We start from the raw sequence: 13,515 nt of genomic DNA on the forward strand, positions 1-13,515 counted from the left end.
ATTTATTCAGTGAGATGATTGGATTGCAGTTTGGCCATCAGTGAGGAAACTAGTAATAGTTTTCTCTGTAAGTCACACGACATAGAGATATTTTGAAACTGTTTTATGATTCTAAATTATTCATAGCAAGTGCTAACCTGATTTAAGTCTGACCACCTTTGATTGTTTTGGTCAGATGAGAATGTTAATTGTGTCAAATGACTGATTTTACTTGATTGTACTTATTCTATACCTATGCACTGATACCTATGCATCTATACCTATCTATATATGTGAGTGTGTGCATATATAGTATATACACTCAGGCACTGAGACATATACCAACCCATTTATGTCTAGATATTTATAGAACTTTTTAAATGTTCTTGACAATTTAATTTGTAATGATCAAAACCTGGCAACAAAACAAATGCCCATCAACAGGTGAAGAGAAAAGCAATTATGGCATGTCCATACAATAGAATACTACTTAGCAATAAAAGAGACAAATTATTGACACACAACATGGGTGGAATTGAAAATATTAATGATGAGTGAAAATGAGACAAAATGAAATACATGCTATATGATTCCATTTATATGTGTCTATAAAATGCAAATAAATTTATAATAACAAAAAGCAATCAGTGGTTGTCTGGAAATTTTGAAGAATGATAGATATATTCATTATTTTTATTTTGGTGGTGACTTCACAGATATATTTATGTCAATACTTAAACTTCCTACTCTAAATATGTAGTGCTTATTATAGGTTAATTATTCCTCAGTGAAAGTAAGAAAGTTAAGGTTATAAAAGCTAAGGTTATATAAGTTTGTATATGCACACACACACATAACACATGCAAGTATGTATGCATGTTGTATGTATATTTGAAGAAAAAAATAATTCTCAGAATTTTAATTAAATATATACTCTCTAGCCTAAGAGAAGATTATCAAATTTATATTAAAGGGTATATTTCATTAACACTTTCCCTAAAAGTAATATTTTAAACTAATTTCCTTTGCTACAAAGAAAAACTAATTACTTTCCTTTGCTGTAAAGAAAAACAATTAATATTTCCAGTTTGCCCTACCTGATATCAAAGTGCCTTTATTTTCCAAAAGACAAAAGTTGACAAAAACAGAAGTTTAAGTCTAAGATGTGTTCTACTGAAAAGTCTCCTAAATGCATCCTCAATGATTAACCTGTTACTGAAACCAATGCACATTTTGTGTTTTTGTATTCATCACTGGGGACTAAGTCTTGCTTTTCAATTACTCTTCTACTTAGAAAACATAGAACAATAGTCTGCTGATGATAGAAGATTCCTTCTCCAAAACAAAAATGTTCTGAAAATGAAAATCCTCAGAATTCACAGTGTTTCAATTTAAGCATACTAATGACACCAAATAATCATCTTTGACTTGTAACTGACATTCCTTTTTGCAGTTTTGCTGATAGTTTCTAAAATCAAGGGAGAATTTGAAAATTATCATAATATCCTTATGAAACTTATTTTGGTGCTTCAGCTATGACATACTAAAAGTCTGAAATGCTCACCTTGCTAACTATGCATATATTTTTGATAATATTTTTTGAAAAGCCATCTTGAACCCTTGTAAAAATTTAAAAATACACACACTGTAGTGTTACTATATTAGGTAAAACAAAATTTAAAGTTATGTAATTAAAATCTATACCTTTTCAAACTTTTATTTGTAGTTAACACATAGTGTAATATTGGTTTCAGGTGTAGAATTTAGTGATTCCTCCCTTACATATAACATCAGTACTCATCACAACAAGTGTCCTCCTTAATACTCGTCACCCATTTAACCCATCTCCTATTCACCTCCCCTCCATCAACCCCCAGTTTGTTCTCTAGTTAAGAGTCTCTTATGGTTTTCTTCTCTTTTTTTTCCCCCTTTGCTATGTTCATCTGTTTTGTTTTTTAAATTCCACATATGAGTGAAATCATATAGTATTTGTCCTTCTCTGACTTATTACACACACACACACACACACACACACACACACACCATGTAATATAGCTTTGATTTTGCCCATCCTTGGAGGGACCTTGGGCACACATCCTGTTATCTTTATGAAACGTCAATGAAGAACCACCATCCATGGGATGAGGGTAATGTCATTACATGTCTTATAAAAACTAATGTTGTACTGTATGGTGACTGACACAACATAATGAAATAAAACAATAAAATAAAAGTATACAGACTCAGAAAAAAAATAAAGGTATATAGACTCAAGAAAAAGAAAAAAGAAAAAATACCAATCCTGCATACATCGCTCCTTTTTCAAATGTGAGATAATTGAAAAATATCCACCACTAAGTCAGTCAGATAATCTGTGTCCCTGTTTAATACCCTTCCTGTCAGGATGTGGCCAATTCACCAACATACAGTAACAAATAAAACCACAGCAACCCTTCAGCATATTGACTTTTGAAGATTATATAGAAAAAGCTTGAATAATCTGTTATAGTTGAAAAGACATCTTTAGTTTAATATTTGATTAATACAATAATGCCACCAGTATACCAGTTCTCTTTACTTTTGTGTTCTACTATATTCCCAAAATTTGGATAGACTCTCCAAGATATAAAGAATTAATAGTATTGTGAATGTAATGAATCTTACTTCCTTTATACAAATTCATAGTAACACATTTAACCAGTCATAGCATTATATAGCATTATCCATACATATGAAAATAATTTTTAATGAATTGCAATTGACTTTAGATAACTTCACAGTGTACACTTAAACTACCTTATCTAGTAATAAATATTATCAAGGCTTCTCTTGTTATCTTAAAAACCTGTTAACCTGTTTAAAATTAAATGTTCCTTTTACTGACTTTGTTTTAAAATGTAATGGAATGTGTAATATAACTCTCTGAAAATGTTGATTTTTTTTTTTTTTTTTGGCTCTTCAAATTGAAAGTGGTTTAGAACACTTGTGGGTTTTTTTTTGGGGGGGGTAGTTTCTTTTCTTTTCTTTTTTTTTAACTGAAATCTTAGAACTCATACCTGAACAGCCTTAAGGTTGCCTTCTGTTTTTATTTTCAAATGAAGAAATAGGTTAATTAGAAATAAAGGGGGAAGGTATTCACATATTTCAAGACTGTGATTTAATCCTCTATCCTTATTACTTCTAAAACCTTGTTCTTTATTCCTGGCTCATCTTTTTAACTCCTCCATTTGGAAATAACAGTATCAGTATGAACTCTTGAAATATCAAATTCTTATACTGTTACAGTAGTTATAAATCTTAATTACATTAACATCTGCAAAAGGGTAGAAAGCTTGGTGGTTTTGGAACTTAAGCCAAGATCTATCTTGCATAAGTTTGTATGGTGATGAAACCTGAAAGCTGAAACATAATCAAACTTTCCAAAAACCCACTAAATGTAGTGTTTAGTATACCTATAAGTAATAAAATTCAGGTGATTTAAGAAAGCTATTATTTGAGAATCTTGATTTATTCACAGGATTTGATGCAGATCTTCCTAAGGAACATCTATCATTTTGCCATATTAAAAGAAGGAAGTCCTACCATTTGTGACAACATAGATGGACCTTAAGGGCATTATACTAAGTTAAATAAGCCAGAAAATGAAAGACAAATACTATATGATCTTACTTCTATATGATATCTTAACCATAGACTTATGAGTAACATTGATAAAGTCACTTATCTGATGGTGTATACTTTAATATGTCCTATTCCTGGACACTATTTAGGTTATTCAGGCCTGTTTTGTTCTTTAATTTTTTTTTCTGTTTATTTCTGGTATATTTATTCTGTTCCACTGATCTATGTATCTGTTTATGTGCCAATATCATACAGCTTTTATTACTACAGATTTGTAGTGTATCCTAAAATTTTGTATTATGGTACCTCTAGCTTTGTTCTCATTCCTCAAGGTTACTTTGTTCTCATTCCTCAGGTTACCAAGGCTATTCTGATCTTCCATGGTTCCATATAAATTTCTGAATTATTTGTCCCAGTTTTGTGAAAAATGCTGTTGGTATTTTGATAAGGATTGCATTGAATATAAGTATTGCTTTGGGCAATAAAGACATTTTAATAATATTGATTCTTCCAATCTATAAACAATAAATATCTTTCTATTTTTTGTGTCCTCTTCAAGAAACAGAATAGAGAATCCAAATTTTAAACTCAAGAGAATATGATTAATTAATCTATGGCAACTGCAGCAAGAATATACAATAGGGAAAAGATAGCCATTCAATAAATGGTGCTGGAAAAATAGGACCAGCTACATGTAAAAGAATGAAACTAGACCACTTAACACCATACACAAAAATAAACTCAAAGTGGATGAAAGACCTAAGTGTGAGACCTGAAACTGTAAAAATCCTAGGAGTCAGCACAGGCAGTAACTTCTCTGATATCATCTGTAGTAACATTTTTCTAGGTATGTCTCCTGAAACAAGGGAACAAAGGCAAAAATAAACTATTGGGATTACATCAAAATAAAAAGCTTTTGCACAGCAAAACAAAATGGCAACCTGTGGAATGGGAGATTATTTCCAATGATACATCCAATAAGAGGTCCATATCCAAAATGTATAAATAACTTCTATAACTCAACACCAAAAAATATCCCCAAACAATCCAATTAAAAATTGGGCAGAGGACCTGAATGAACATTACTCCAAAGAAGACATATAGATGGCCAGCACACATGAGAAAATCCTCAACATCTCTCATCATCAGAAAAATGCAAATCAAAACCACAATGATATATGACCTTACACCAGTTAGAATGTCTAAAATCAAATTGATAAGAGATAACAAGTTTTGGTGCAGATGTGGAAGAAAAGGAATTCTGTGCACTGTTGGTGGGAATGTACTATGGTACCACTGTGGGAAACAGCATAGAGGTTATGCAAAATATTAAAAACAAAAATACCATATGCTACAGTAGTTCCACTATTGAGTATTTAATGGAAGAAAACAAAACACTAATTTGAAAAGATATATATATTCCTTTGTCTATTGTAGCATTACTTATAATAACCTAGATACAGAAACAATGTAAGTTGAATATGACAAATATTATATATATACATATAGATTCAAATACACATACATACATACATATATGCACACATACATACGATGGAATACTACACAGTAAAAAAAAAAAAAAAAGGATGATTTTACCATTTAAGACAACATAGATAGACCTAGAGGGTATTATGCTAGATAAAATAAATCAGAACAACAGATGCCATATAAGTCTATTCATAAGTGGAATCTTTAAAAAAAAAAAAAGAAAGAAAGAAAGAAAGAAACAAAACACAAAAACAGAATCGGATCTAAAAATACAGAGAACTGATGGTTTCCAGACAGGAGGGGAGTGGGGGCTGATCAAATGTGTGAAGGGGAGTAGGAGATGATACATTTCCAGTTATGGAATGAATAAATCATGGGAAAGGCACAGCATAAGGAATATAATCAAGGATACTGTAATAGTGATGTAACAGGACAGATGGGTAGCTACACTTGTGGTGAACATAGCTTAATGTCAGAACTTGTCAAATCACTAATTGTACACCTGAAACTAATGTAACATTGTGTATCAACTATACTCACCTTTGTTTCTCATCAAGACCTGAGTTATTGGAATGCCCCCCTGCCTTTTGAGAGCAGACACTATTTCAGCAAAGAAAAAGAAATAGGAAATTGTTAGCCTTCTTTAATTACTTTGGAAAAAAAATTTAATGAGAATGAATACTCGAATAATAGCCTATATATATTATATATGACACATGAAATTTTATCTTCTTAGCCTATTGTTTTGGTTAAAAAGTCAAAAAAGTCTTCAGAGTGGGAATACTTCAGAGCTAGATATACAGATTCTTAATTTTCTTTACTACTGGCCATTCATTGTTCCATAAATTGATTGATTAAATTTTAAAGAGTAACACTTAGCTTAATTTTAAAAACATGATCTCAAAGAAGTCAAGATTCTTCTAATTTAGAAAGGCAAGTTATAATTGAAATTTATAATAGCATTAAATTTATGTTCTGCTTGACTTCTTTTAACAACCTCAGCTGTTAAAGCTTTGATAAACTCTGTATACCTTTAGAAGAGTCATTTTGCCTTCTCTGAGGTTGTAAATAATGGATTAGTAATGTATAATGTGTTCCTGAAAGCGAGTACTGCCTTGTTTAACACTATCTGTCAGTTATAATGATGCTGAAATAGAACTCAATGTGAAAGGAACACTGGAGAATGTACTGCTGCTCAGTGTGAATATGAATTAATTTGTATCAGTTGCACAATTCCTTCATTTTTTAATGCAATTATGTGTTACCTGTATCTCAGAAAGATAGCCAAGTATATGGCATTTTGGTTTGATACTTTTTGATAGGCTGAAATATAGATAATATTATAAGCTTGACTTAAAGAACATTAGAAAAACTTTTTCTTAAATAAAGACTAAGATTTTTAGGGCATCATATGGTGCTGGAATCTGTATCTGAATTAAACATATTCTTAAATGTTTATAATAAAGTTTTTGAAAAATCTGATTGTGAGCAGTTTTAAAATTGTTCTCAACACAGAAATTCTGATAGCATGTAAGATTCAGCTTAAAGTAGCAAATGAATTAAAATACGTTTGCTATAACTTGCCAACATCCAAAAATCAGATTCAGACAATGTGCTTGAATTAATGTGAAATGTCAGCTCACCAATTGAGAAATCACAGCTCAATTGCCTTAAAAACCAGGTAGGCTCTAAGAAACACAATTCTTATCACAGATTATTTTTCATATTAGAGAAAAAGAAAAGAGGGTACCTTGTGAACTCTCATCAGTAGATTTGGTTGCAATAAAGTGAATCCGAAAAAGTTAATCTTGGGATGTCTGGTTGGCTCAGTCAGTTAAGTATCTGCCTTGTGTTCGGTCATGATCTCACGGCTCTGGGATTGAGTCCCACATAGATCTCCCTGCTTATCAGGGAGACTGTTTCTCCCTTTCCTTCCTCCTTCTTGAGCACGTGTGCTCTCTTGTTCTCTGGAAAATAAATAAAATCTTTAAAAAAATGAATCAATATGTTCTGGGAAATATTTGAGTTCTCAAATGAGATGACCTCAAATTCATTTACATGTGTCTGTGTTGACAAATGTTTCTAGACTTGAGTGTATTGATAAGGTAACTACCACACACACACAAAAAAATGCTGCAAATAGTCTGTTTTTTTTTCATAAAATCAGGCTTTTTATGTGTGATTTAATATTTTTTTTAAAACATGACACTTCATGTTAAAGATGTCCCATTGCTACAATTTGAAATTTACTATACAAAATTGACTTATTTTTAGAAGTAAACATATTTTAGGATCACTTTTGTTAAATACCATATATAACTTAATGCCTAAATATATGCACTAAGTGTATATCTAAATATTTTAGATTTAATTTCACTCATGAGTTAAGGACATTCACAACAATGTGTATACCAGAATTGTTCAGAAATACCAACACAATTTTCTCACAAATACTGTTAATTACTACTGTATTTCCCACAAATTTTGAACAAAGGAGGAACAATGGAGGAACAAATCCATTAAGAGTTTATGTGATTCCACTGCACATTTCAGAAAAGTCAGTGGCAATAATAATAGCTATACTAATATTAATTTTACCATTTAACAGCTATTGGTATTTTCACTGTGTCAGGGTAATGTGCAAACTGTATTACAGGGGCCAACTCATGACTGAAACATAATTTTATGTATATAATATAGTTAATGCTCCCATTTTAAAAAATGAGAAATAGTGGCATATGGAAGTAGAACTTGCCAGGGTTTTCGGTAGAAATGATTTAATTCAGGTTTGTTTACTCAAACCCTGCTCATTCCAAGGATGGCTTGGTCATCATTTTCTAAAGCATAAACTTTGAGCCCTTGGAACATTTTGCCTAATAGGAATTTTTTGTTATGTCTGAGACCATATTGTAATCATTTGGCAAGTTTATCCTAAAATGTGGCTTATGATGAATAAATGTTTTCTTTCTGTGAAGTTAGACTAGAATCTGAGTAGCTAAGGTCAGTCATATGGGCACTGCAAGCTCACATGACTGACTCACAATCAAAACCCTGGACACCAAAACACAACCAAGCTTTCCGGTTGAGAATGCTCATATGTGTTCTCATATCACTGTTGAGAGTAATAAGAATATCTCCATGGAAATCCATGGGGACATCTGGAAGCTTGTACCAAGTGGTTCCTAGACTTTACCTCATGTAACATTCCCCTTTGTTATTGTTACTATAATAAACCCAAGTCATATCTATTTAATATTGTATTCTATTTGCAGATCATATAATTTATATCTAGAAAATCCTGAAGATTCCATCAAAAAACTGTTAGATCTAATTAACAAATTTGTTATGTTGCCGGATACAAAATTAACATACAAAAATCAGTGGCATTTCGATTGTGTGCGGCTGCGCTGGCTTTCCATCCCTCACACCAGTGTCTCACTCCACATTTGACCATGCCTTTCACCCGAGACTCTTTGCAGCACCTTATGTTGGATAACAATCAGACTTACAGTTTCCAAGAAACTGCCATGTGAGAACCCAGCTCACCTTGCTCAGCAACAGGAACCCTGTAGTTGGCTCAGCTCAACTCCCACAATCACCTCCATGAGGCGGGATGTTTATTTTTTTGATCCTAAGATATTAAAAGATGACCTTAATTTCCACTTAGCAGCCTTGTACAACCACCACACAGGGACATTCAAGAACAAAAGTGAGATAGTCTTACACCAGGAGACTACCCAGGATACCCATGGAATCATCAAGACCCAATTCCCTGGAGAACTTTTACCCCCTCCTCTACCACCTTCCATCACTTCCCAGTCTAACATCAGATACTGGATCAACCCTAAGAAGGAGTCTATTCACAGCATTCAGGGATCCATAGTATCCGCTCACACTGCAGCCACCAGTGGAGGCTACTCCCAAAAGAATGATGATGGCTTCTTCTCAACCCAATGTTGAGAAGCCCCTGGACTAATTAATCATAGTTGAACATCTGCTGCCTACCTCCATTAAATAGATTTTTTGCTGAAAAAAAAAAAGATCAGTAGCATTTCATACTATTGCTACTGTTGTTACTAACAACAGATTAATTTGAAAGTCAAAGAAAACAATCCCATTTACAATAGCATCAAAAACAGTAAAATACTTAGGAATAGATTTAACCAGAAGGTGAAAATCTCCACACTAAAAACTATAATACACTGATGAAAAGAGTCAAAGACACAAATTAAATGGAAAGATAGCCAATATTTATTGGGATTGGAAGAATTAGTATGGTTTAAAATGTCCATACTACCCAAAGCCATCAATAGATTAAATACCTACCAAGATTTCAATGGCTTTTTTTTTTTTTTTTTAACTTTTAACAGAAGTAGAGAAACTACTAGTAAAATTTATATGGAGTCACAAAAGACCCTGAACAGACAAAGGGATCCTAGGAAAGACCAAGGCAAGAGACAGCACATTCTTGATTTCAAGCTATTTTAGAAAGCAGTAATAATTGCAACAGTGTGATACTGGCATAAAACAGACACAAAGACCAATGGAACAGAACTGAGAGCCCCATATATATATGTATGTTAATTCTGAATATATATAGATATATATATCTATATATATATCTCAAATCAACTCAAATTCGAAAAGGGAGTCAAGAATGCTTAAATAAATAGTATTAGAAAAACTAGTAGAAATATTTTTAGGAAACTAGAAATTGGATATTCACATGTAAAAGAGTAAAATTAGACCCTTGTCTTACACTACTCACAAAAATGAACTTGAAATGGATTTAGGACCTAAGTATAGAAAACCATAAATCACAAAACTCCTAGAAACCATAAAACTCCTTAGGGCAGAAAAATAGGGAAAAGCTCCTTGACATGAGTCTTAGCAGTGATTTCTTAGGTTTGACTTCTAAAGCACAAGCAACAGGATAAAAAATAAACAAGTAGAACTATATCAAACTAAACAGCTCTGAATAGCAGAAGAATCAACAAAATGAAAGTCTACATACATGATGGAAGAAAACTACATATCTGATAAGGGCTTAAAATCCAAAATATATAAAGAACTCCTATAGCTCAATAGCAAAAATAATAATAATTCAATTAAAAGATGGGCAAAGGATCTAATTAAATAATTTTCCAAAGAAGATATAACAAATGACCAACAGGAACCTGAAAAGGTGTTCAACATCACTAATCATTAATGGAGATGCAAATCATAACCACAATGAGAGGGGGCACCTGGGTGGCTCAGAGAGATTGTGCCACACCTATTAGAATGTCTTTTATCAAAAAGAGAAGAGACAAGTGTTGACAAAGACAGAGAAAATAAATCTTTGTGTACTGTTGCTGGGAATGTAAATTGGAATAGCTAATAGAGAAAAGAGTATGGAAGGTCAATAAAAAATGGATCTACCATATGATCCCGCAATTTCACTCTTGGGGATTTATCCAAAAAAAAAAAAAAAAAATTGAAAATACTATCTAAAAGAGATCAGTTTCTGTATGTTCATAGCAGCATTATTTACAATAGTGAAGATATGGAAACAACCTGTGTTCATTGACAGATGAGGGGATAAAGAAGTTGTAGTATATACATATGAAGGCATTAGAATATCATTTGGTCAAAAAAGAAGGAAGTCCTGTCATTTGTGACAACATGAATGGACCTTCAGAACATTATCCTAAGTGAAATACGTCAGAGAGTGAAAGGGAAATACTGTATGATCTCACTCATATTTGGGATCTAAAGAAAAAAAAAAGTCCTCAGAAAGGATGTTATATGTTTGGTTACCAGGGGTAGGGACTGAGGTAATTAAATGTAAGTGCCCCAAATGTACAAGATGAATGAATACCAGGAATATAATGAACAACATGATGATGATCATAAGTAACACTGCCGTATATGTGCATATATGTATATATATGTATATATTTGCCATATATATGTATGCATATGTATATATGCCACATATGTGTATATGTACACACCACAGAGATAAAAGTAAAGAGTAAATCCTGATTTCTAATCACACATAAACTTTCAGTATTTTTGTATTTTCTATTTTATGTATTTTTTTAATAAGATGATGAATGGTAACTTAACTTGTAATAATTTCACATTATATGTACGTTAAATTATGCTGTATGCCTTAAACTTCTACAAGTGTTTTATGTAAACTATATCTCTAACACTGGAAAAATCTAAAATAAAGACTTTATTTTTACAACAGAACTGAATGGAAGATATATGTCACATAGTCCCTGGCAAATATGAATCAAGCCACTATAATATACATGTACAAGTTTTTGTGTAGACATAGATTTCCAACTGTTAAAAATTACTAAGGAGAGGGGCGCCTGGGTGGCTCAGTGGGTTAAAGCCTCTGCCTTCGGCTCAGGTCATGATTCCAGGGTCCTGGGATCGAGCCCCGCATCAAGCCCCACATCGGGCTCTCTGCTCAGTAGGGAGCCTGCTTCTCCCTCTCTCTCTGCCTGCCTCTCTGCCTGCTTGTGATCTCTGTCTGCCAAATAAATAAATAAAATCTTAAAAAAAAATACTAAGGAGAGTAGTTGCTGGATTAGATGGTAAGAATATATTTAGTTTGCTTTTATTTTTTTTAAGATTTTATTTATTTGACAGAGAGATAGCACAAGCAGGGAGAGCAGCAGAGGGAGAAGGAGAGGCAGGCTTCCTGCTGAGCAGAGAGCCCGAAGTGGGGCTTGACCCCAGGACTCTGATCATGACCTGAGCTGAAGGCAGGCATTTAGCCAACTGAGCCACCCGGGTGACCCTAAGTTTTTAATTTTAATGCAATCCTGCTTGTCAGTTCTTTTTTTCATAGATCATGACTTTGGTATGTATCTAAAAGTCATCAACTTACCCAACATGATTTAGGTTTTCTCCTCTGTTATCTTCTAAGAGTCTTACAGTTGTGCATTCTACTCATAGATCTGTGATGCATTTTAATTTTGGCAAAGGGTATAACAGCTGTGTCTAGATAATTTTTGCATGTGGATGTTCAATTGTCCAGTGTCATTTATTGGAAAGACTTTTGCTCCATTTTGGTATTTAGTCATAGATTTGTTGATCTGAAAACATTTATTTTTAAGCTTCTCTTAGTTCTTCAAATGAGAAATTTTTCTAGCTTCCATATATGCTCATAAGGTGTTCATGTATTATATTCATTACAGGTGGATTTAATTTATGGCAACACTAAAGTAAAACAAAAACAAATGTCTCCTAATCAAAGTATGAAATCATCACTGCACAAACTAAAGTAGAACAGCGAATACTATAAATACCTGCTTTATAAAAAATCACTCTGTCTGGAATTAGAAACATCTATAACATACCATCTACCATGTTCAGTACATACGTTTTGAAAATTCAAGAAATGTGAAAAAAGTGATCCAAAATAATTTTTCAAAATGGGCTATGGGTATGAATAGGAATTTTACATCTAAGAGATAGTATTGAAATATATTCAAACTAATCACTAATGAGAAAAATTGAAATAAGGTAACCATTTCATTTTTAAAATGTAACATCATAATAAATTGAGCAGCCTTATATGTACCAGTGATTTAAGAAAAAGAAAGTCTCATAAAAGTGAGGAGCATATTAAACTCAACGTTCCTCAGAGGAGGTCTAAAGCAAAATAAACACACAAAAAGCCTTAGTTGTTCACTTTGGATCCCAACAAATACACTGAATGTCAAGATAGAAAATGTAGAGAACTAACATCAGCATCATAGCAATGTAGTCATTCCTTCTTTGTTTCCCCTTTGATTTACAATTAATTGAACATCCATAATTGAACAAAAGTACCTCCATGCATTACACCAGGACATTTAGATTTCTACCCACCTGTACATCCAAAAGTGGGTGGATAGGACTTTGGAGAGGGCTGTGGCTAGAAGTGACCTGGTGAGAATACTCACCCTTACTTATCACAATTGGGGGAAAAGGGAAATCCAGACAGTGCAAAGTTGGCTGGACACCCATGGGAGAAAGAAAATGTGTAGAGGTCCAGACTGACTGATAGGGGAGGCTGGAGTGGGATGAAGACAAGTTTGGAGGCAGAAGAGTGGGAAGAACTTTCTAACACCCCCCTTCCCCAAGAAAGACACTGCAATGGACTGGGTTTGTGGCCATGGCAGAGGAAGTACAAAGTGAAAGTGGTGAGTGACAGACTAACGGTATGGATTACAGCTAGAGGAACTTGTTTTTCTTCCTTACTATCCTCATTTCTGAGGAAGGACATTTGTGAGTGGTTGGAGAGAAGAAAGGGAAGGAGTCAGACAAGAATATCAAAGGACATTGAAAGAACATGTTTGCTATGGTCTGCATTGATATCTCAGCAGGAAGTGTACCCACAGACCTCTCTGGGAGTTCCCCCAATCAAGGATCCCCCTA

Source organism: Mustela putorius, unplaced genomic scaffold, assembly GCF_011764305.1.
Source record: "Mustela putorius furo isolate JIRA1106 unplaced genomic scaffold, ASM1176430v1.1 tig00001215_pilon_pilon_pilon, whole genome shotgun sequence".
In the NCBI taxonomy this organism is placed as follows: Eukaryota; Metazoa; Chordata; class Mammalia; order Carnivora; family Mustelidae; genus Mustela; species Mustela putorius.